The sequence below is a fragment of the Dicentrarchus labrax genome, unplaced genomic scaffold (genome assembly GCF_905237075.1).
Source record: "Dicentrarchus labrax unplaced genomic scaffold, dlabrax2021, whole genome shotgun sequence".
Lineage (NCBI taxonomy): Eukaryota > Metazoa > Chordata > Actinopteri > Moronidae > Dicentrarchus > Dicentrarchus labrax.
The window spans coordinates 24,789,962-24,812,454 of record NW_026136702.1 but is presented as its reverse complement, the minus strand read 5'-3'; the positions used below and the strand labels follow the sequence as shown (position 1 = coordinate 24,812,454).

At 40.4% G+C, this 22,493-nt stretch overlaps 1 protein-coding gene across 3 annotated transcripts in view; it reads left to right on the top strand.

Moving 5' to 3' along the window:
* The first annotated feature begins 2,640 nt into the window (after positions 1–2,640).
* The window catches only part of ndst2a (N-deacetylase/N-sulfotransferase (heparan glucosaminyl) 2a), a 40,869-nt gene continuing 21,016 nt past the window's right edge, over positions 2,641–22,493 (top strand). Inside the window, exons 1-4 of one of the 3 annotated variants that reach the window (XM_051422999.1) lie at positions 2,644–2,791; positions 12,186–12,309; positions 16,698–16,759; positions 21,764–21,814. The gene's annotated coding sequence lies outside the window, so the exon portion shown is untranslated. Of the gene's footprint in view, positions 2,792–12,185; positions 12,310–16,697; positions 16,760–21,763; positions 21,815–22,493 lie in introns of all 3 variants that reach the window. The other 2 variants (XM_051422991.1, XM_051423006.1) reach the window with 2 other exon arrangements.

The window sequence follows — 22,493 nt, the reverse complement described above, 5'->3', positions numbered from 1 at the left end:
TCTTACACAAAGCAATGTCTGACAGTGAGGATAGGGAGGGGGGGTTGCAGTGTGTTCAAGGGGCCATCCTGGGCCAACATGAACAAATAATATAACTAAAGCTGCTGGCACTGATAACATCCCTGGCCACGTACTAAACACGTGCCAATCAGCTAGTTCGCATGTTTTTGGGGCTTTTTTTGTTTGTTTTTTATCTTTGGGGGGGGGGAGTCAGTTCCATATCTGATCTGACTAATTATGTCTGTGGACAAATGACCACAGTGTGAAATATCCAAATGTTACTTAGTTGTTAGTTGTCATCATCCCCCCCCAGTTTCGACAGTATTTCATTGTAACTTAATCAAACAGACCTCAGAACTGTTTTATATAAATTCCATCAGCATGTCTACACCACCACCAGGGGTTACAATACCTAGGAGCATGTTTACACAAACATTCCTTGTAGCGACAATGCCCTCCCCTGCCCCCCCTTTGGACTATCAGACTCTGCTTCTCCTGCCAACTTACACAAAGCTGATAAAAAGGGTCAAGCCATCAGAAAGAACAGTTAAAGTGAGGACAGATGAAGCAACAGCAGCTCTACAGGACTGACACTGGCACATGTTCAGAGATGCTGCAACCCAGGAGAACCTCATCAATGTTGAGAAAATGCATATATCATCATCATATGACATCATACATCAGCAAATGTGTTGATGATGTGGCGATCACAAAGACCATTCCTGCTACCAGGTGAGCTAAATGCATTTTATGCTCGCTTTGATCTCCTCAACAAAGAGTCAGCTGTAAAGTGGACTCTGCCTCCAGAGGATCCACCACTGTCAGTATCCACGGCGGATGTGAGAAAAATCCTGCTGAGAGTGAATATGACTAAAGCTGCTGGGCCTGATAACATCCCTGGCCACGTACTAAACACATGTGCCGATCAGCTAGTTGATGCCATTATTAAAATGTTTAACATATCGCTGTCACAAGAGAGTGTTCCCGCCTGCTTTAAAACAGCCACCATCATCCCTGTACCTAAAAGGTCTGCAGTGTCTATTCTAAACCGCTACCACTGTGGCACTCACCCCAATACTGACGAAACACTTTGAGAAACTGGTTCTCCACCACATAGAGAACAACATGCCAGACCAGACCCTCACCAGTTCACATTCAGAACCAACAAATCCACAGAGGATGCCATCTCCGCTGCCCTCCACTCAGTCTTCACACACCTTTAGAAAAACAACCCCTACGTCAGTATGCTGTTTATTGGTTTCAGCTCAGCATTCAACACAATCTCTCCTGTGAAACCGATTGGTAAACTCAGCAGTCAGGGCCTGAATACCACACTCTGCAACTGGATATTGGACTTCCTCACAAACAGACCCCAGACAGTTCTGATATGTCACTGTAATCTAGTTTCCTGTTTAGTTTTCATTTGTATCTCTTCCTTTAGTGTAACTTTTATATAGTTTGCTCTATTTATCTATTGCCTATATTATTTTTCATTTTCTATTCTATTTATATATTTGAAAATCTGTTTATACATTTTCTGTGTGTGAAGCATGGAGAGGGCAACAACTGCATTTTATTGTGCCATCCTGTAGTGCATGTAGACCACAAGCCTTTTTTGATTTTAAAGGGTGTACGAATACACTGGCATAGCATATATAATAGTAATATTTCATTATTTTCTGTAAAGAAAACTAAATGAAATTGTATTTTTTAAGTTTTTATTAATATTCAAGATACAAATGTTTAAGACCTGAACACAAACTATATTCACAGAGCCTTCACTCTGATAAACAGCCTCGTCCTGCATTAGAAAAGTATACAGTTATAACAACCAAAGAGCTAATAGAACAATGACAATAAAATGCGGAATTTCTCAAAAATAAAATATGTGATTGTAAAATAAATAAATACACAATATAGACAGAGCATTGAATAGAAATTCCCAAAACTGTAATGAAAATCTCTGATCAATATTCACAGGAAATAATCTGCTCAAAATTCATCCAGATGTTACACAAACTTCCAGCAGTTATTGTGTTCACTGTACAGTTTATCTGTTGTTCTCTGTTACTGTTGAATATAATATGAAATATCCATTAAATATGTCACTGACTCAGTTTACTCAGTGATAGAAAAGAGCTCTCAGAGGGAAGAAGGTTGAGAACCACTCTATTATACTGTACCAGTTATAGCTAGGTGGACCTAATAAACTGGCAAGTGGCCACTGTGTGCATATTCATCATTTTAATGGCTCTAAAAATGTATAATGTTCACATTAGTAACAGTTTGTTTTGTGATAATACATGTTTGTAAGGATAGGACTGATAATGTGCTGTCTGTACTTGTACATGTCAATTCCTATCTTCATCTCACAAATCATTCAGAGGTGTTTGGAACTTTTTTGCATTGCACATCTGTAAAAAAGAAAAAAAGAAAAAAGCTGCCCTGTGGCCACTGTGGCTTTAGGGGTTATCCGTGAGTAATATGAGGTAAGATATGACAACAATACCACTGACAGACCTTCAGTCTTTCCCAGATAGCGAAGAGAAAAAAGAATACCCAGTCTTCCTTTGGACTTCGGTTTGTGAAAACAAACATTACAGGAATAATTTTGAGGGTTAAATTTTAAACCCTCCCCTGTTTGCCAGATTTGGTTGAGCCCAGGGTTCCAGCAGATCCAAGATGGCGGACTGAGCAGCGCCGTGCAGAAGTTCACTTTTAACTCTAAACGCTGAAGCTTGTTCTCCTCCCTCTCTCTCGTCGAGCTGCTGTTTGTCGTGAACGAATACCGGTGAGTCCGAAATCACTGCCAGGTCTCATGTTCTGTGCCGCTGTGTCAAAGCTGAAGCCTGTGTTCTGTGCGGAGTTCTGAGAGTAGCTGTCGTAGCCTCAGCAGCTAGCTGTAACGTTATTCCAGTTATCCCAGTGGTTGCGGGACTGGGGTTTGTACTTGGAATCTTTATTCCACATGGAAAACACATGAATATACCAGCGCTATAAAGGGAACAGACCATGAGAGAGAGGAGGTTCAGGTTTATTACCCTGAGCCCCTGAACGTTAGCGTTTGCTATGCTAACATTAACGACTGTTGCTTTACGGAGCTAGCTGTTAGCATGCTAGCTGGGGATCTACGACGCTGCTGGCTGTAGAAATAAAGTTTTCCCGTAATTATTTTATGCTGCTTTTCTTATTCTTCATGCAAGGCCGCTTTGTATGCGGACACCGAGATGTGTGTGTGCTTTCAATATGCAGAACTACTTATTGTGGAGCATCGTCTTTTCCTCAGTGTAACGGTAATGGGAAATCTGAGGTTGTGTTTTGGTGTCTGACGTTACTGAGATCCGGAGCTGTGTCAGAGCTGCCGGGATCCAGGCTGGATGTTCTGGCCCCTGTCTGCCCGCTAGAGTCACAGCTACTGGTACTACACACCCCCTCTGTTTGCAGGTTATCCGTGAGACTATAAGGGATGAAGCTGAAATCTCATCGAGCTTGACTGTCTGGCTTCTGTTTACAATTCAATGCCGCTCATTAGTGCAGAATGCGAGCAATGAATGAAGCCATCTATTGATGTTGTGAGCTTCCATGTGGTTTAGTGAATTATTGTGAAATATAGAAAATGTGACTTGTTGAATGGGGCTTGGAAAAAGGTGTCCCTAACCCCAAGTTCCAGTTTTATTACCGATGCAAGGAAACTCATTTTGTTCTCCCATAATGAATATCAGAAGTAGGGATGCACCGATTGGGAAATTCTGGTCCAAAACCGATGTTACAATAACAATTTGGCCATTACCTATTTTTTCTTGTTATTTATTCCCCTGTTGTGCCAGATAACAAATACATATATAAAGATAATCACCTCTTCCTTGTTGCAGCTCAGTCATTTCTCCTCTCACCCATGATGTGAGATGCAGAGCTGGACAGCCACTCAGCTGCTGCATGGAGCACATCTGTATTTGTGTGCAGTATGTGCCAGTACTGGAAAACGGAGGTGATTATTTCTACAATATCCGAGTTGGAAATAACAAACGCAACCTTTAGCTGGCACAAAATTGGTGCAACACAACAGATAAACGTCAACCACTGATAAGGTGAATGCCACCTTATTCGCTGATACTGATGTTATAAAATGAATTAACAGTACTAAATGAGGTCTTAGGTTTGGGTGGCCAACCTCAATATTTGAGCCATCTGAATTTAGACCCATTGTATTCCCGTAAACATTTTCCTGTCCTTGGACAAGGATTGTCTTTACCTTTTACAAACAGGGTCGAATTCCATCCGGATGCTGCCTGGCTCTGTTGAATTGGTGAAGGGATGGAAGCTTAATTTGTTGATTGCGAGACTTGAAAGTCATTGAACTAACCAGAGAAAGAGGAAGAGAAACAGAGTGTGGGCAAGAGAGAGAGAGAGAGAGCGCAGCAGATTTGGATGTCAAGAAGTTAAACTGAAAGAGGAACATTTATTTATGAAACAGTGACAACCACACAACAACCTGTGACAGCAGTCTGATGAATGGGTTCATTGTGGGTTGAACACGCATTCCAGGATGGGAAATTGTTATGATTCACGTTTCATGTTTTACCAGCATTTGGCAGTTGCTAATTTCCCACGCTGAGCAGACCCATGTCATATGCACATCTATATGAAAGCTATAGAAATAATACACTTTGTGGACCTACTGCTGCAGTGGCCACTATGCTGACACTGTTGTGTTTGTTCTGGATTTGGTATATGCATGTTGAGGTTTTCCCCTTTAACATACTTGCAAATGCCAGCATGCATAAAAAGCTCCTGACTGCTGCAGTTACAATTGACATATCCAGTCCTTTAGTCATAGTTGGGTAGAAGTCATGGTAGATAACTTTTAACATAATTCTACAGTATACCTGGCAACACATGTTTTTCACAGTGAATATAAAGCACTGTGAAGGGTTTTCAGTGTTTGTTAATTTAATTGGACTTCAAGGTTGTAGTCTATTTCATTTCATTTCATGTTTTTTAATGCATTGCTGTTTTTGGTCTCAGTGCCTGGAAAAGGTCTTCTCACATCTGTTTATACACCAGATTTGAGGGGCTCTGGTTTTTTTTAATTATCCAGAGAACTCGTAAACATGTATCTTGGAACCGGCCCAGTAATAAAGAAAAGCAAAAACTGTAAATTGCCCTTCACGTTATTTGTGAGTTTGATGCCAGTGTGCCCTTCAGATCCTTTATCATGGACCAATGTGTTGGGCATGGGAATATTTTACCTGATGAAGGCACTGGAAAACGTCATCAGGTTCTCCAAAATCACTGGGAATAATATACTGGGGAACACAACTCTATGACAAAATGTTAGGACTATATCTGGCCAATAATTGTTGCTCTTAACCAAAGTCTGACAGACTGACTTTGCCATCCATAGAACCCCAACATGAGCAGGGGGAAAACACGTTTAAACAGGCATGCAAATTGTCACCTTTTGGTGAAATTTGCCGTTTTGAATCCAAAAGGGGTCAGCATTCTGGATACTCAAATAAAAACACAGAATAAAGCAGTTCCACCTTAAAAATTACTGCTTCGCCCACACTGTTGGACAGACTGCTGCTAACGTTAGCTCAGCTTGTTTCTCTGATAACTTAAGATCCAGACGTCTGATGACTAAAATCCTTCATCCAGTTCAAATCTAGAGTTAAAAAGCACCAAGATCTAAACAGTGGATGGTAACAATGTGACTTCAGACTGGATGAAAGTGTCGTAAACCTACTCTGTTCATGTGCAGTGTCCTACTGTGTGGTAAAAGCCAGAATGAAGACAGGTAATGTTAGCCAACCAGCTACCTAATTGACAAGACTGTTGCATGTGAAGTAGATGGCATGGGCCAATGGACTTATGCATTCTTATTAATTATACTGTAGGGGAGAACAGGGTAAGATGGACACGCTTTTCATTTTGATTTAATAAATAAGCGCATTATACTTTATTTTGCTCAATTTCGTACTTCTGTCAGCCTGTAACTAGCACTGGAGTAGACTCGACTAAACGTCATCAGCAATTAGCCTTTAGTGGGCCTGAATTTACTCTGCTCATGCATCCTTCCTACTTTTCCCACCCCTAACCAGTTTGCATATCTGATTTACATCAGCCAGTGTTGTTGCAGGAAGAATCAGTCATCAGAGAGGAGGCCTGTGATTCCATGTTTAGGAAACATTGTCCTGGATTGATCGCCGAACCACCATGACATAACAATGAGCACTCATGTAGATCATCACCTGTCTTTCTGTTTAAGCTAAAAGCAGTCAATCTGTTGGGCCGAGTGCATTTCCTGAGTAATATATTATGATTCACCTTTATTCCATCCTAGTAATTTGTTTCCTGGTAGACTTTAAATGATGAGCGAGGCTCTGAAATGGCACATTGAGAATGGTGGCTATAAAAAGCTGATTTCCCTTTGTGACATTCCCGTTTGATGACTGACTTGTTCTTTCTGCTCCTGAGTGGAGACCCAATTAGTGCTGAGCTGTAGGCCCAGGCCCACTTCTGTCCTGAGCATATCACTGATGTCTGAGATAACACTGGATAATTAAGAGGAAGACCCCAGGGTGGGTTTTCACAGGGAGATAGTGTTTGTGTGCCAGGGCGAGGCTATTAAAACCCTTCCCTGTGGTAAGTGGAGCTTCTTGATTTCTCTGGTAACATTATTACATTTTATGGATTTTAAACTGTGTGTGGACTGAAACCTGCCAGCTACACAAACATGGACACTGTGTGGCATAATTGTAAAAAGTGGGTTTGTCAAAAGTCAAAGACACAGGATTGCCCACTTTTTGAAAGCTACTTGTAAAATATTCAGACATAACAAAAGATCATGTCCTTTACATTCTCATCAAACTGGTGCCTGTCCAATGGTTGGTGCTGATGCTTAATATATATACCTATTAAATATATATATATATATATATGTAGTGAACAGTAAGTAGTGCATTTTCTGGGAATTCGATGGTCAAACAATTCAGTGAAGAACTTAACAAATAAAGGTAGGCCAATGATGACGTTTAATAAATGCTCATTGATTTGCATCATTGCAAACTTAGCAAATCAGTAGTCAGAAACTGAGGACAAATTAATACATGTTGAAAATGATAAAAATGATTTACGTTTAGTGCACACACTAACTCTCATAGTATTAACAGTCAACACTTAAAAGTATGTTTCATGAAGTTAATGTTTCAAAGCACAAAAAAACGTTTTTGGTTAAAATGACCAGGAAAAAGTACATATTTATTACTCCAAATTAGAGGTGCACCATTTTTGGTTCAACATCGCACTCAAACGCATCATGCTACAGCTTTTTTTGCTGCTTGATACAAAAGGAAAACTTGCAAGGTTCTCATTTTCCGTGACTAATTTTACAAAAGTCTGTCTGATACAACATGAGTCCAGTTGAAGTTTTCTTGGATACATGGCGTTTGATCAGTTCCCAGAGTGCTCTGGTAAAGGGGTGCTCTTCAGCAATTTATCAAACAACCAAAGCAGCGCTGCTTGTTTAAGTAGTTTGATGAAGACTCTGCTTATCACTTATAGCTTAGAAATAGCAGTTTGACCTCACATTGACTAATCCCTTCCAACACCATGCATGATGTCAACAGCATGATTGTGTATCAAATAGGCTCTGTATGCCAAGTGAAGAGGTTAGTGTTGGATCACCTACTAAACTGCTTTAATGTTGATCATCCAGAACAGGTGATCTTCTGAGACAAGGTTTTACCCCTGAGTTATTTCTTTCATTTGCATCAGAATTCAGCAGGCTACAAGGGCTGTCCATGCTTTTAAATAACTTTAATATGGGTCTTCAGGAGGGATAGTCAGCTCAATACTTAGCCCTAAATACTAAACTGCTCCCACAAATTCCTCTAAATTCTCAATTGTGAGTAGAACTATAGTATTAAAGGTTTAGCTATAATGGAGGCACACACATCTTTGCTCTGTGTTGACACTGAAGGGCACGCTTCAATATTTTGGCACTGAGATGAAATAGAAGGTGTTCCATCATTTAAGCACTGAGAATGTTTCTACCGTTCGGTGTCATGGGTGTGTTGTCAGTGGAAGCATGTCTCAATATTTGCCAGGATTGATGTAGGGATGAAACGGTTAAATCATAAACCACAATATATAATATATATAATAATATTTCTAACAATACATGAAAGTGACAGATGAGGCACATTTGAAGGTCAGGAAAATAGCAACATGTTGTAGAGCAGCTGGCACTAGTCTTGCCATTAAAACTAAAGCCCCTTCTATCTGCTGTATATGTGCTCTACGTGTCTGTATATTTGCTGTATGTCTACAGTATACTCTGCACACATGAGCATGAGCAAACATGAGCACCTGGACAGTATCATGTAACCAAACACATCAGGCCTGCAGTAGGTTTGCCTTCATAAACCTTTTAATGTTCAATTTGTGTTGAGGCCAGGTGTTCAGTCAATTCTGCTCATTTTGGAGGCCACAATTGTTGTTAGACAGTAATAGGTAGTATTTTATTCTTTGTGTTAACCGTTCTGTCCATCCCCCTGCAACTGTAATGTCTGTACAGCCAGTAACTATTGCTAAATTACAAAGCAATAGTTACTGGCTGTACAGACATTACAGTTGTCTCACAATATAGATGGATAGATTGTTATTGTTAATTGTTGATGGAAACAGCAAGACTCCCTCAATTTTTACTTTAACTTGAGGTGGTTTTTGCCATTTTCAAAGAGTTATTGCTCTTATTGGGAGCTGGAGACACCTTTTCCAAACAAGGTCTGATGTGAATATTAAACTCACAACTGATGAGCTGTTTGGCTCCAACAGTCTTCTCATTGCTCCCATGACTCTATAATATGTACATGATCCCTGGACACAGATCTGATGGAACCTTCCTCACATTAATACATGAAACAAACTGACTGGAGAATTCGCCCACCTACTGCTTATTTTGATGAAGTTACTCCTGATAATGGCATAGCGGCAGTGGATGGAAACATTTGGCTGCAAAAAAGGTAGAGCTGCACAATTAATCACATTATATTGTAATTGCGATATGGCCAAGGGTATTATGTTAAAATGTAAGTTAAAATGTGTGATAAAATAGCATTATAATGAACTAGTCAGTTATACAGAGATGCCATGGTCTGCAAATCTACATGTAAGAAAACAGGTTTGTTTGGTACAGACCCCAACAAATGTCACATCAGCATGATTTTATTGGTTTTTCAGTAAGAAATTTCATTTGTGATGCAAAGATGATCATTCCTACTACATGGAATCATATTGCAATATCTGTCAAAATAATCCCAATATGATGTTTTTACTATATTATGCAGCCCTAAAACACAGCTAATAATAAGTTCCCTATCTGGGAATAACTGTTTTCAGAGATGTAAGACACAGAGTTGTTGTGGCTGGAAGTGTAATCCAAGAGACAAAGATGTTTTTTTTAATGTATCTGCATTAGTGTGGACATTATCTGCTTGTGGTTGAGTGTTTTAGCTAATGGGGTAAATATTGTAAATGAGGTTGTCCCCGGAGGATAGAAGAACAAGTCTTCCCAGCTGTGGGGTGTGTTGGTGTGTGTTGTCAGTGATGGAGAGAATATCCCAGGCTTCCTCCCTGTCAGCAGTGGAGTTCATCAGCTCATAAAACCAGATGCACTTTTTTTTTTTATGCATGCAGCAAAGTCAAACTGTTCTAAAGAGACATTTGACATTTATTGAGGCGCAATGTGCAGACTTGAGCTCTACTGACCTTGAACCTACAGATTGGCAATGACAGAAATCATGGAAAATATTCTCTTTAGTTCAGTGACTCAATTTTAAAACCGCATTCATCACAGCAGAGGTCTCTAATTGCCTACAAATCCTATTTTTGATTCACTGCTATAGCTGAGTACACAAATAAAGATGCAGTGTGGATTATAGACGCAATGAGGCTAAGTGTTTAGCCTGATGATTTGGTTAGATCTTATTGAACGCCCTGTGCTCACTAATGAGCTGAGTGAATCTGAACACTAGTCCGTCAGCAGTAACATGTAGGCTGTTGAGGGTGTGTGTTTCTAAAGAAACAGTGGTTTCAGGGCATTATTGGGGGTTTCTGTGGAAAGTGTGTGCCTAGAGGGTGAAGTGGGAAGGTGTGTTAGAACATGTTAAGACACGAGGGGAAGGCTGTAAGGAATAGTTTGTGCAGGAAGCTCAGCCCGCTCCCCCTCCCTGTGCTCTCACTATGACTGTCTGGGGAGTTCTGCTCAGTGCTTGGTCTTTCTTTGGGAAGGTGTTACACTTTAATACCTTGTTCTTTTTTTGTCTTTTTCAATGTTTGGAAGAATGTTTTCACACTTTCATTTCATGGAACTGGTGCTTGTGGTTGTGAAGTTGTGTTTAAGTATATGTTTGCAGCTCAAACCGTGTTTAAAATTATGAAGTGATTTCTTAGAATGGTTTTAGAGAATACTGTTGTTATAAGAAGTTGAATATAAATGACAGCAATCTTTGTTTTGTACTCAGTTAATTAACAGAGAATATCACGAATGTGCCCAATTAAGCACAGTGAATCACCATTTCAGCAGCTCAAGCAGCAGGATACACATACATGCAATTTCTACTCGTATTTTTTTAAATTACTATTCTTGTTAGAGAAATCCTCTTGTAAAACCATTTAATCAAGGCTTTCAAATAATGAATTTTCAGGGCTGTGCCTTATTAATTAACACCTATTAAGTAATTGTTAATTTTTCAAGCAAAAGTACCAAAGCTTCCCTTCCAGCCAAGTGTGAACCTATCATGACGTCACCCATTGGTTTGTGAAGTACCGCTTTGAGGCCTCCAGTTTGGCAGTATGGTCGTCGCCATGACAGTTTGACGGAGCCAGTGGAGGTGACGTTGAGCTGCTCTCATTGGCTGCTCAGTTACTACCCTACACCCTAAAGCCTTCTAGGGCTTTGACTTTTGGCCAAAAATCATATTCGAAGTTTGTTTGTTTATTAATATTCGAATATATTTGAATATTTTTTAATAATATTTTGACCATTAAATGCCTTCAGTAAGACCTATATTGGTATCAAACTTGTATATATGTATCAGTCAATGTCAATAGGCAGGCAATAATGTTTTCAGAAGAAAAACACACTCATGTTTTTTTAATTTTTATTAAAAGTCAGACCTGGGTTTTATCCACTGTTCTTATCAAAAATAAATAAAAAGTCGATTCTGGCCTGCCTCGCCCCCGATCCCTCCCCCTCCCCCCCTCCTCTTCCTGCTTGCCGGGATGTAGTGTTGACAGGTGGGCTCTCAAGTTGCTGGTCGTTGCGTGGTATGTGAGTTTGGTCCTACATATTTTACATATCACTTTGTCCTTAGTCGTGATTTTCCCTGTTCCTTTGGGAACCCAAAATAGCGCCACACGTTGCTTTTCAGGTGGTCTGGAGTGTAGATTTCGAACTCCTCAGGCATAGTTGTTGTAGGCGTTGGCGCGGCCATTGTTGTGGTATACAAAATAGGTGCTAACCAGGACGCTAACGTCACCTACAGGAGCCCAGATGACCAATAATAGCCTTGCTAATGAGCTCGCGATTGACAAAAAGCCTTGGAATCTGAATTGAAAACAACATTTACAAGCAAACACATTTACAAAAATAATGCCTGTAACAGGTTCGAATATTAAGGGCTGCCTAATATTCGTTAGAATATCTTTATTTTTATAAATATTCAAATTATATTCGAATAACGAAGTTCGGAGTCAAAGCCCTAAAGCATACCCTGCTATATGGTCTATTTTACTGTAAATGGGACCGGCAGCTTTTTCTACTGCAAAATTAGTGTCCAGGAACATCCCCACACAGGACAAGCCAGATATGAAGTCTGATTGTAGTTTGATGATGGTGTGTCAGACTTCACAACAGTGTTGTCTCCATGACGGGGGATGCAGTCATGGGTGTACAGCATGACCAGGAAGGGGCTTCAGTGTTGAGCTCTAGTGGAGGAGGTGTAACCACCAGTCCAAACTGTCTGGGGTCTGTTTGTGAGGAAGTCCAATATCCAGTTGCAGAGTGTGGTATTCAGGCCCTGACTGCTGAGTTTACCAATCGGTTTGACAGGAGAGATTGTGTTGAATGCTGAGCTGAAACCAATAAACAGCATACTGACGTAGGGGTTGTTTTTCTAAAGGTGTGTGAAGACTGAGTGGAGGGCAGCGGAGATGGCATCCTCTGTGGATTTGTTGGTTCTGAATGCGAACTGGTGAGGGTCCGGGCTGGCATGTTGTTCTCTATGTCTGTTCGTCAGAATTGGGGTGAGTGCCACAAGACTAAGAATGTTTGCAATTTGTCGAGTAGTCGGTTACTAATCTTGCTAGTCGACACCAGAAATATTAGTCGGTTAAACTAATTATCATTTTTTATTAATGTACAACATTGGTTAATGTCGTCTTTGCCCCAGCAGGCGGCAGCCCCTCGTCCCTGCACTAAATGCCCCCACTGGTTTTAAGAGTCCTCTTTGTCCCACTTGTAGTCCTGACATTTGGTTACTGCGGGCTGCTTTGGGATTCTAGCAGCTGGTTTCAGTCTCTGCCATCTAACCTCACACAGCTGTCTGTTAGAGATGGACCTATCAGGGGAAAGAGGATGGTGGAACTGGGATTGAAAAGAAAATACCCAGAGTATGGTAAGTTAGGATGATGTTGATCACTTACAAATTAGCAATCACATGATAAAGCAGCTGTCAGCCTCGCTGTATATGCTTACTGACAGTTAGCTAACGCAGCGTTAGCCTACCCACTCCCTGAAAGCTGTAACATGTTCCTCTGCAACGTCACATCATCACCGATGGCGTCATCTACGTTTTGTCATTAACGAAGTGAATCTAGCCAGTGGTGGTAAAAATGTGGTGGATCCGGTTATCCCACAACAAGCAGCCAGGAGAGTGATCTCTTTCTCCGTCTAATAACACAAACAGCTTCTTCATTTTATTTCTAATCATTCACAGCGTTGTCCTGTTATAGGTTATTCCATCTGTTGCCAATTACAGTAATATCCCAATGGGGTTCCTGACATGTAAATGTGATAATGTAACAATCTGCCACCGCGTCAGGTCTGTTTAACAGGATATACTGAGAAATATAACAGAGGAACTTGTGAAGCCTGTGTGTGTGCGCGCTTCGTGTACTTAGTCTTTACAGTGGGATCTATTTTGACTGTTTTCTGAACCTTGAATTACTTTTAGACTAGTCAACTCGTCTAAAGTTAGATTTTCATTTAATTAGTCGGCAGAAACATCCATACACAGGACCAGCGAGTAATACTGATAAAAGCGCTCATCAACCAGCGGCAGCTATGGTTACTGGGAAAAGCAAGTAGCAACAAGGAGGTCAAACAGGGTTACTGGGTTGTTGGTATGAAAAGTGGCCACATGGTCTGGTCATCTTTTCTTCCCATGTGTTTATAAATGCATAATCTGTCAATTCTGTGTGGTGATTGTTGAGTTGTTTAAATGGTGATAAATGGGGCGCCCGGTTAGCTCAGTGGGTAGAGCTGGCGACCCATGTACCGAGTCGTTGCTGCAGTGGCCCGCGGTTCGAATCCGACCTGTGGCCCCTTGCTGCGTGTCATCCCCTCTCTAGGCCCCCCCCTCCTGCTTATCTGCAGCTGTCACTATCATAAAAGGCAATAAAAGCCCCCAAAAATGTTGTTAAATGGGATATATATCTCATTTTCATTAAAAATTTAATTAAAGTGACAGAATAATAAATGAATGGATTGAGCCACATCTCTGAAGTGGGAACAACGGTCTCTGATTTCCTGTTGCTGGGTTAGCTTTCATCCATTTTATTTTCCTGAGTCTGGACATTATCCAGGTCCAAGCTGGGTTAGCTTCGCTCTTATCCCGCCCTCCCTGCCCCTCTTCTCTCCCCCTGATAGGGACGCTTTGGATCAGCTCGTGGCATATCTAGAAACAAAAGCATGTTTTCTGTTAAGTGACAAACTGGCATGCGTTTTTGGCAGTAAGATGACATGTCCTCTCATTGGCCTGTCTGTGTAAACTGACTGATTGTGTTATTTAGAAGAATAGGTGCTGTGTGTATTTAAGCCAAATAGTCTGGTAGTGCTGGATAGACAAGCTATACCACAAATAGGGACCTCGCCACGGTCAAGCTGTCCCTCTGTGCTCCCTTTGCTAACAGAAGTAGAGAGAGCATCAGTCAGGACTGGCCGAGTCCTTCCCTCAGTTGTCTTGGATTATGAAACAGTGTCGCCTTTCTTCCACCAGCACTGCAGTGAATACTGCTGATAGAGAATCACTCAACTACAAAGTGGGACTGAAGAGCAAATAGTTATTATAAGCACCATGTGGCTGTCCCTGTCACACAGGCTGCAGTGAAGTGGTTTGCTTATGGAGCGCGTGCAGTGTGTAGATGAGTGTTAATCAGTGTTGAGCTGGAGGAGAGCAGCTGAGGGGATGTGTTTCCCTGCAGGCTGATGAACTGCAGGATTCTCTTTGCTCAAACTGAGACATCAAAGTGAGAAGAGAGATGGGGACCAAAAAAAAAAAAAACAAGAGGGTATTCATTGACGTCACATTTTCACACAATGCCACATCCCAGTCCCAAAACTCAGAGGTGACTGCTCTGAATGCATAACTGCAGTACAAGGATGAAAACTGGAATCCTTTAATATATTTAATATTGGGCATCTGACAATACTAAGTGCAATTATTGATATGATATGAATGGATGTTTAACTGAAAGAAGGTCGACATGACGTGATCCACTAGAGAGAAGACATCTCACTCTGTTGGAGCTGAGACTAGAGGTTGTGTGTTGTCTTATAGAGTGCTGCTTAAACAATCTTTGGTGAGTACAGACACCAGCTTGCCGGGAGCACACAAACCTGACAGCAGCGAAGCTTTACATGGGCCTGCCATCCAGTTACTCAAAGATTTATCACTAATTAGCGACAGGTGATGTGGCCTCCTGCCGACGTTTGTCGCTTTAACCGGCACATTGTGACATCAGCACTGGCTAAAAATGAGATGTTGCTACCTAAATGCTTTGCACACTCTGACAGTGCCTAATTTCACACCGTCACACATCTGGTCACACAATTGCTGTGTAAAGGGGATGTTGTTGTCGGGAAGATTGGAAAGTTACAGAAATTGTTGGAAAGGTGACGCTGTTAAGGCTCTGACATACCGCCAATGCGGGCTGTCTGTGAGCATCTCTAGTCCTAGTTTTTGGAGTTTTTTCCACAAAAAATGCAGCCTACCGCCACCTGTCAGTCATTACCACTCAAGCAGGTGCATAACGTACATCCTAGTTGGCCATTCGCTGTAGTTGGTGCTGTGTGTTCTACTTTTTTGCCAAGACCTAGTCAACGTGATGCAATGCAACAGTCGGCTTTTGTCGCCGCTGGTTCTTTGCCGTTGGTTTGTTGTGTTAGGGCCTTTAGACAATCAAACAAACAAGTACTTTCTTTGAAGTATACTGAGTCCTTTGGATACGGTCACAGTTTTGAATACTCCATTTTACATACATGCATATCTTAGTCATTACCCAAAGAGCATCAAGGTGAATAAAGTAGTTTGTGAGTGACCACTAGGGACAGCCAGCAATATATGAATATATATAATATATATAATCCTTTTTTTTTTATTTCTAAGGTCGGAGCACTGCATATTTCTTTTCTTTTCTTTCTCTGTAAAAGTGAAATTGAAGTCTTTGTGCCTTGATACCACAATTGATATCAGGCTTCATTTATTATCTCACCAATTTGAATATTTACATATTTGTATTGTGATTTAACTGTGATACTTCTGTACATTCCCACCAAATACTCACTAGAGCACCAAATGTGGATTAATCTGCCACTGAAAATACTCTCCAACAAACCCATCATTTCCTCCTGTTTGAGTTATGTTTTCTAAAAACTACAGTGACCAGCTGTTCTAAGAAATTACTGAGCCTATTTTAACCATGAAACTATATATTTATGAGGCTTTAAAGATTTATGTTTTCAGAAGGAACCAGCGATCTTCACTCAGCCCAGTGACACAGACGTGAGGGAAGTCAGAGAGGGATAAGAGATGGAATAGTGCACTGTTGATTTTGGTGTTCATTGGATTGCTACAATAACAAACTATACCATCACAAGTGTTCCTTCTGTTACACACACAAACAAACAAACAAACAAATGAACTATTATTTTCCAAACCTGGTTGAAGTCTCAAGTCCTTGGTTGAAATAGATTATAGATTTCCCAGCTAGTCTCTGTTCCACAGGCCTGCTCAGTGGGTCTTTTCATACCAGGTTTCTTTCATTACCCTTTATGAAAATCTGAAACATGATAGATTTTCATTCAGCTTAGAAAATGGCGTTCTGTCCATTTTCTAAGCTCAATGCGTTTCAGGTACTATACTGCACAGTAAAATTACAATTATTATGTTCTGTCAAAAATCAAAAGAAACCTGACCATTAGTTATCGAGTTGGCCTTTCAAGGTGTTGTTCAAGGGGACATTTTAAATGGATTTTGGAGGAAAGGTCGTGGGTTCACCAAAGTCATTAAGACTTATCCTCAAAAATTCTTAGGGGGTTCATTTCTGTATTTTGAATGCTGTTCTCTCCTGCACAGTGTGTCCACTATTTGCCTTAATCGCAGCCTCTTTCTCTGTCCTTTTTGCTTTTTCAGATGTTCCCAGCAATGTTGAGTTGAAGGTGTCGTGGCAGTGGAGGAAAAGACAGGCCAAGCAAGTCAGTACACATAATACATTTTAGCTTTCAGTAGTGACTTCGTAGTGATATGTAAGTATATTATAACAAAGAACACAGACAGTGTTACTGGAATTTCATGAGCTATGGTTACTTGATCTGACACCTCTGTGTTTATATGTATGCAGCCTGATATGGGAAATTTGATTCTGATACCGATTGTAGTGAGGAAAATTTAGATTACCAATATGGCGACTAATAGCGAGTTAACTTTTTCTATGTGGATTTTGCACTGATACTCAAAATGCTGCTTTCCAATACAAAGAACTTTATTACATTTCATGCTAACAGATAAGTGGCACAGTTCACATAAGCAGAAGGTCAAATTTGACCTCACAAATTGTGTCTTTTATAACTTTGATGATTATGCTCCAAAGGTAGCTAATAGGTGTGACAGCATCAGTGAGCTTTGTCTCAACAGATGCCATTTTCTTCTTACACATCCAAATTTCTGTGAGCCTATTACTCATTGGCTCTATTTAGAATGACCTTTGAATGAAAGGCTTTTCTGTATCAGATACAGAGTTGGTTAAAGGTTACTTTTACTGAGTTTCTCCTGTTCCTCTGAATGTTTGAGCCAGCATGTAGGAATAATTCAGTTATTATACAGCCACTTACTTGCCTGAGCCGTGTGCTCCTTCACAGCACATTATGACCACTAACACCACCGTTCTTGAAGTGAAACCTGTAAACACAGTTCAGTAGCGCTGTACTACACTCCTCCATATAAATGCTTAATCTGTAGGACCTTGAAGCTCAATACTCAATTGCTAAGTGAATATTTCATACTTGAGGGATTTCTCCACTTGGATTTTATTATTTCAGGTGCTAGTTTATTTATCCTGTCAGGAGTACACGTGATTTACTCCTCCCTACCTCAGTGTTCATTACAGCCCCACATGTTCTGTGACATGTAATGGCAGAATTGAAAGAATCAAATGTATTGGAACTCATTCGCACTCCTATGCCTGATTTATACTTCTGCGACAAACCTCCATCCCCTAATCTGTAGCCTGTGCCTCCCTAGAAATGTAATGACACATGGCAGCGATGCAGACTGCAACAACTGTGATTGGTTCACTTGGTGTATGTGTGTATGTGCATGTCTGAAAATGGGATCCAACTCATGGAAAACCCAGATGAGTTAATAATGCAGTTTGAGAGTCCCTCTTTAAACACACACACACACACACATTCTCAGACAAGTGTGTTAAGCACAAGTGGCATGCTGCCTCACTGTATGACATGCTCTTGTCTGTCGCCTTGTTTTTCTTCGTCCTTTCTTTTGACAGGCGTTGTGGAGGAAAAAAGGAAAAGAGGAAAACACAAGACATATTGAGGAGAGAGACGAGGGAGGGTTTCAGTTTCAGTCGCCGTTGTTGTAAAGTACATGAAGAAACTCAAGACAGTGGCTTAGAAACCCAACCACCAACTAGTGTTATGCTCGGCGTAGAGCATAAAAGTATAATTCTGCCTTTAGGCCAAACGTTTTACCATTACACAAAAAATATCAAAACCTGAAGGCCCAGCACTACATTACCAACTTAATACCTGCTATAACTAATGGCCATGTCGCCATGAAACTCTAGACATTCACATCCTCCATACTGCTGGTTTTGTGCTGGTTCCTCAGTCTTGTTGCTGGTGTCTGGTCTGATCCCAGAGGAGTGTTCAGCTCTACTCAGTAATCCATTAAACAGCAGATGCTCATTATGACCACAGTCTCCCCACACTGCTCCTCCAGCACTCCATTTATTATCTATTCCTCCCCCTCATCTTCCTCACCTTCAACCTATCTGTCTGTGTCTGTCTGGCATTTCATTATGCACTGCTCGTAGGCCTCAGACAGGGAGTGGCTGAGTGTGTATTCAAATCTACTACTCAGTACTCTTGATAGAGTTTAGATGCTATGCGTGGACAAAATCAGAACAGTCTTTTGTTACAGCTCGGCAGTAATTGCTACCTATGTGAAGCAAATCTCACACAGCCTAGAATGCCACGTATTGATGTTCTGAGGGTCTTTTAAAGCGTCATGCAGCTTTCCATTGTTTATGACTCATGTACTAACAATTCAGACAGTGTCTCTTTGGGTTTTTGGCCTACAAAAGTCGATTTCAAAAGAAAGTTGAGCAGAAAAACAAAACAAATTCTCATTGTCCCGCTCAATCAGAAAATGAAAACACAGAGTGAACACAAGGTGAACTGAGCATGGTCGCTATTATATAATGATACAATAGTATATTGATTCTTTGGACAACAATATGATATAAGTCTGCCACAATACAATTTTGCTTCAGTTCAGGGGACTGCCATCAATATGAGACAATATCATGATGACCGAGAGGTCCGAGTGTAACAGATGTCTTGAGCAGTCAGTAACAGGTTTGAATAGTAATTGTTGGGGAAAGGATAGAGGAGAGATAAAACCATTCCCAGCAGTCCAACAGGGCTGTCTGTGAAACAAAATCATCCCTCACTCTTGCTGCCTCCTTTCACACAAGGCAAAATCAAGTTATTATGCTTTTTTTCTGACTCACAGTTAATCCCTGCTTAAGTCGGAAAGCAAGTTTATTTTATCAAGCGTGAAATGTGCTGTTCACTACATATTTTGGTCACCATTCTTTTAAGTGTCCTTAGGAAAAGAAAAACCCCAAACAGGCTACTACCAACAGGGATGTCGCCAGTCCTTTGCAAAAGGGAAATTGTTAGAGAAGGAATGAAGCACTTTCTTATAGGGGATTTCTTATGGTTTATGATGGAGGCTTTCTTACTTTTACTACTGAAAAATAGTAATTGATATTATTGTTCTATGTTTTTGTACAAGAAGCCCAATAATTGTTCATTTTAAAGAGTCTCGGGTGGAGCTCTCGTGGCCTAGGGGTTTCAGGTTCAGATCATGAACTATAGTGTTCCTTGTTTGAGTCTGGCTGGGGACCCTTGTTCCCCATCTCTCTCTCCCAACATTAGAATACTTCAATATTTAAAAAAAGGTTCTTGTTCTCATATTTCAAATTATTCGTGTACTATTACTTGATTAACTGTCAGGACTCGAAGCAAACAAAGTCTAAAATATAGACTGTTGCACCTTAATAACATTGCTCATAAGAAATATGGTATACATGTCTGGGGATATTGATGACCCTCTGGCCTTTTCCTTGGACACAGTATCGGTATGTCGTTCTTTCTGTCAAACACTGACCTAATATGGGGAATAATATACATAGTAGCTTCTTAGGGCCACTAAAACAAGTTTTAATTTTGTCTGAATTGAATTATTTTACAAATAGATACAGAGTCTGCTGCCTAACAGTAACTTCTGTAAAACAAGTAACAAAATTCACAAGATGTTGAAATAATCTTGAGGGAATTCCCTCTTTACAAAACAGTTAGATAATAGACTAGCCGTCCCAGGCATGTTTAAGTTTATTCTCACACAATTCGGGTTTATTCAGAAGCATGGGATTTTTCTTTTTTTTATGAGCACTAACATCAGCGCCCCTGTTCATAACAAAGGTGTGTTTTAAAGAGATGTCTTTTTCAATGGTTTGCTTGACTGCCTCTTTATCCTGAACATTGACAGAGTGCATCAGTGTCCAGCTGTCATTTGTGTGTCTGCCTCAATTCCATCCAATTAAGTTTTATCCATCACCTCGGCCTTTTGCAAACATTTCCATTCATTCCACTGTCTGTTCACATACACTCGTGCACACACAGTGAGTTCTAAGGCCATCACAGAGCATGAATTGAAGCCCAAACAGTAGCTGATTCACTGCATGGGTCTTCAGTAGACTGTGTCTGTGTGTCTGTGTGTGTGTGTGATTGCTCGCAGTACTCATTGCTTCCAGTTGCTGCGGGAGGCTCCTTTAATTAGCACTGCTAGCCAAAAGAATTGAGGCCTGCATGGGCACGCGTCCACACATGTATAGTTGCTCTACTCATACCAGAATGAGAGTGGTTGATGAAGGACCACACACAGTTATATACAGGGTATTCTCTCTGGGTCATAATGAAGGAAACTATGTTTGCCTGAAACTTTGATTAATTAATAAATAGCATGTTTGTTAGTATGCAGCTTTTTTATCCTAAACTCTGGATAATGATTCTGTAAGCAAAGAGATGAGGATATTCATTAATAGATCATTCTTTAGTCATTTTGAGCTTCTGTATTGATGTTCTCTTTGGACTCACAAGGAATGTTGGATCACATTCTTTGCATTGGTACAAATGCTTTTTATAGTGTTTCCATTGGATATTCCAAAGATAAATGGGATACTGACTTTTTTGTGTATTTCATTTAACAACTTAGGTTGGTAAGATTTTTGAGTTATTTTTTTAAGATGTTATGGCCATCAGTTTAAATTATTTTAAATGCACTGGTTTTTTTTATTTGGTATGGCAGCTGGCACTAAATATGATACTCACAAGCCACGGCCACAGTTGCTATGGAGAAGAAGGCATGAACCTGAAAGTTAACCCATTTAAACTGCTGAATGCTTTATCAGAGTCCTACAAAGTGTAATCTTAAGCTTCTGTTTGTTGTTAGCAGAGCACACAACAGAGTTTCAAGCTTGATGATTGGATGTTTCTTACTGTAATACACTTTGGACATTCCACTTACTTCATTTTTTTTAACTTTTTTTTAATCAAAGCACCAGTTATTTTCTCATGGAATTGTTGATCTTTTGTGCTGATTATTCAACCAGGATCAACCTAAGCCTTGAAGAGCTCCAACTGTCTGTCAGCCACAGTATCTATGTGGAAAATGATGTGACTTTTTCTTCAGGCTGCCCCAAATAACAAGGCCTTGCTTGTCTTCATTTCATGTTGAAAGTCTGGGTTTGGACCTTTTGACCTATGAAGCTTCTTGGATTTTTATCTAAAATAAACAGAGCTGGGACTTGTTTTTCTTATAAAGGAATAAAGTTTTAAAGTTTTTTTCCCCTTTTTCTTCTCCTCTCTCCATTTCTCTCTATCTCTCACCTGCAGGGCTCTTCCAGATTTGGAGCAGAAGGTTTTCAGATCTGCAGTGTTTTCCAGGTGAGAATTACAGACCTTTTTCAATCTAGAACAGATGTTGTCCAATAATTCTTATTCATCAATTAGTTTTCTTTGGGCAATTCTTCAGCAAAATACTCTTACTGCCATTTGGAGTGCTGCATAGATGTCAGAATTGACCCTTTGTCCTGCCCCTTTTTGTTCTCTCCTATAATAACAGTTGACTATGGTCAACTTTCTCCTTTCCTGTACTTGCCAGGCTCGTCTAGCATATAGGCACATCTGAAGTTAACTAATGTTAACTAACTAGCTAACTAACAAGTGATGATAGCTAGTGTTTTGCTAATATTAGCTAGTTAACTTAAGATGTGACTTTATATATATATATATATCCCTTTATTTTTTTTAACCATCTTCAGAGTTTGGTTGTCTTTTCTATATAGACGAGCCTAGCACATAGCATATCTAAGGAAGAGAATGGAGAAAGTTGACCAAGGTTTTGACCAAGGTTTTGACCGAGGTTTACTCGACTGTACAGGGCAAAAAGGGCCGGGACTTAAGCCACTGGACATGGCTCTGTGGTGATCATCTGCAATGCTGTTTTTGTAAATGGTAAATGGTAAATGGACTGTACTTATATAGCGCCTTTCTAGTCGACCCCTCAATGCGCTGTACACTACGTACCACACTCATCCCATTCACACACATTCATACACTGATG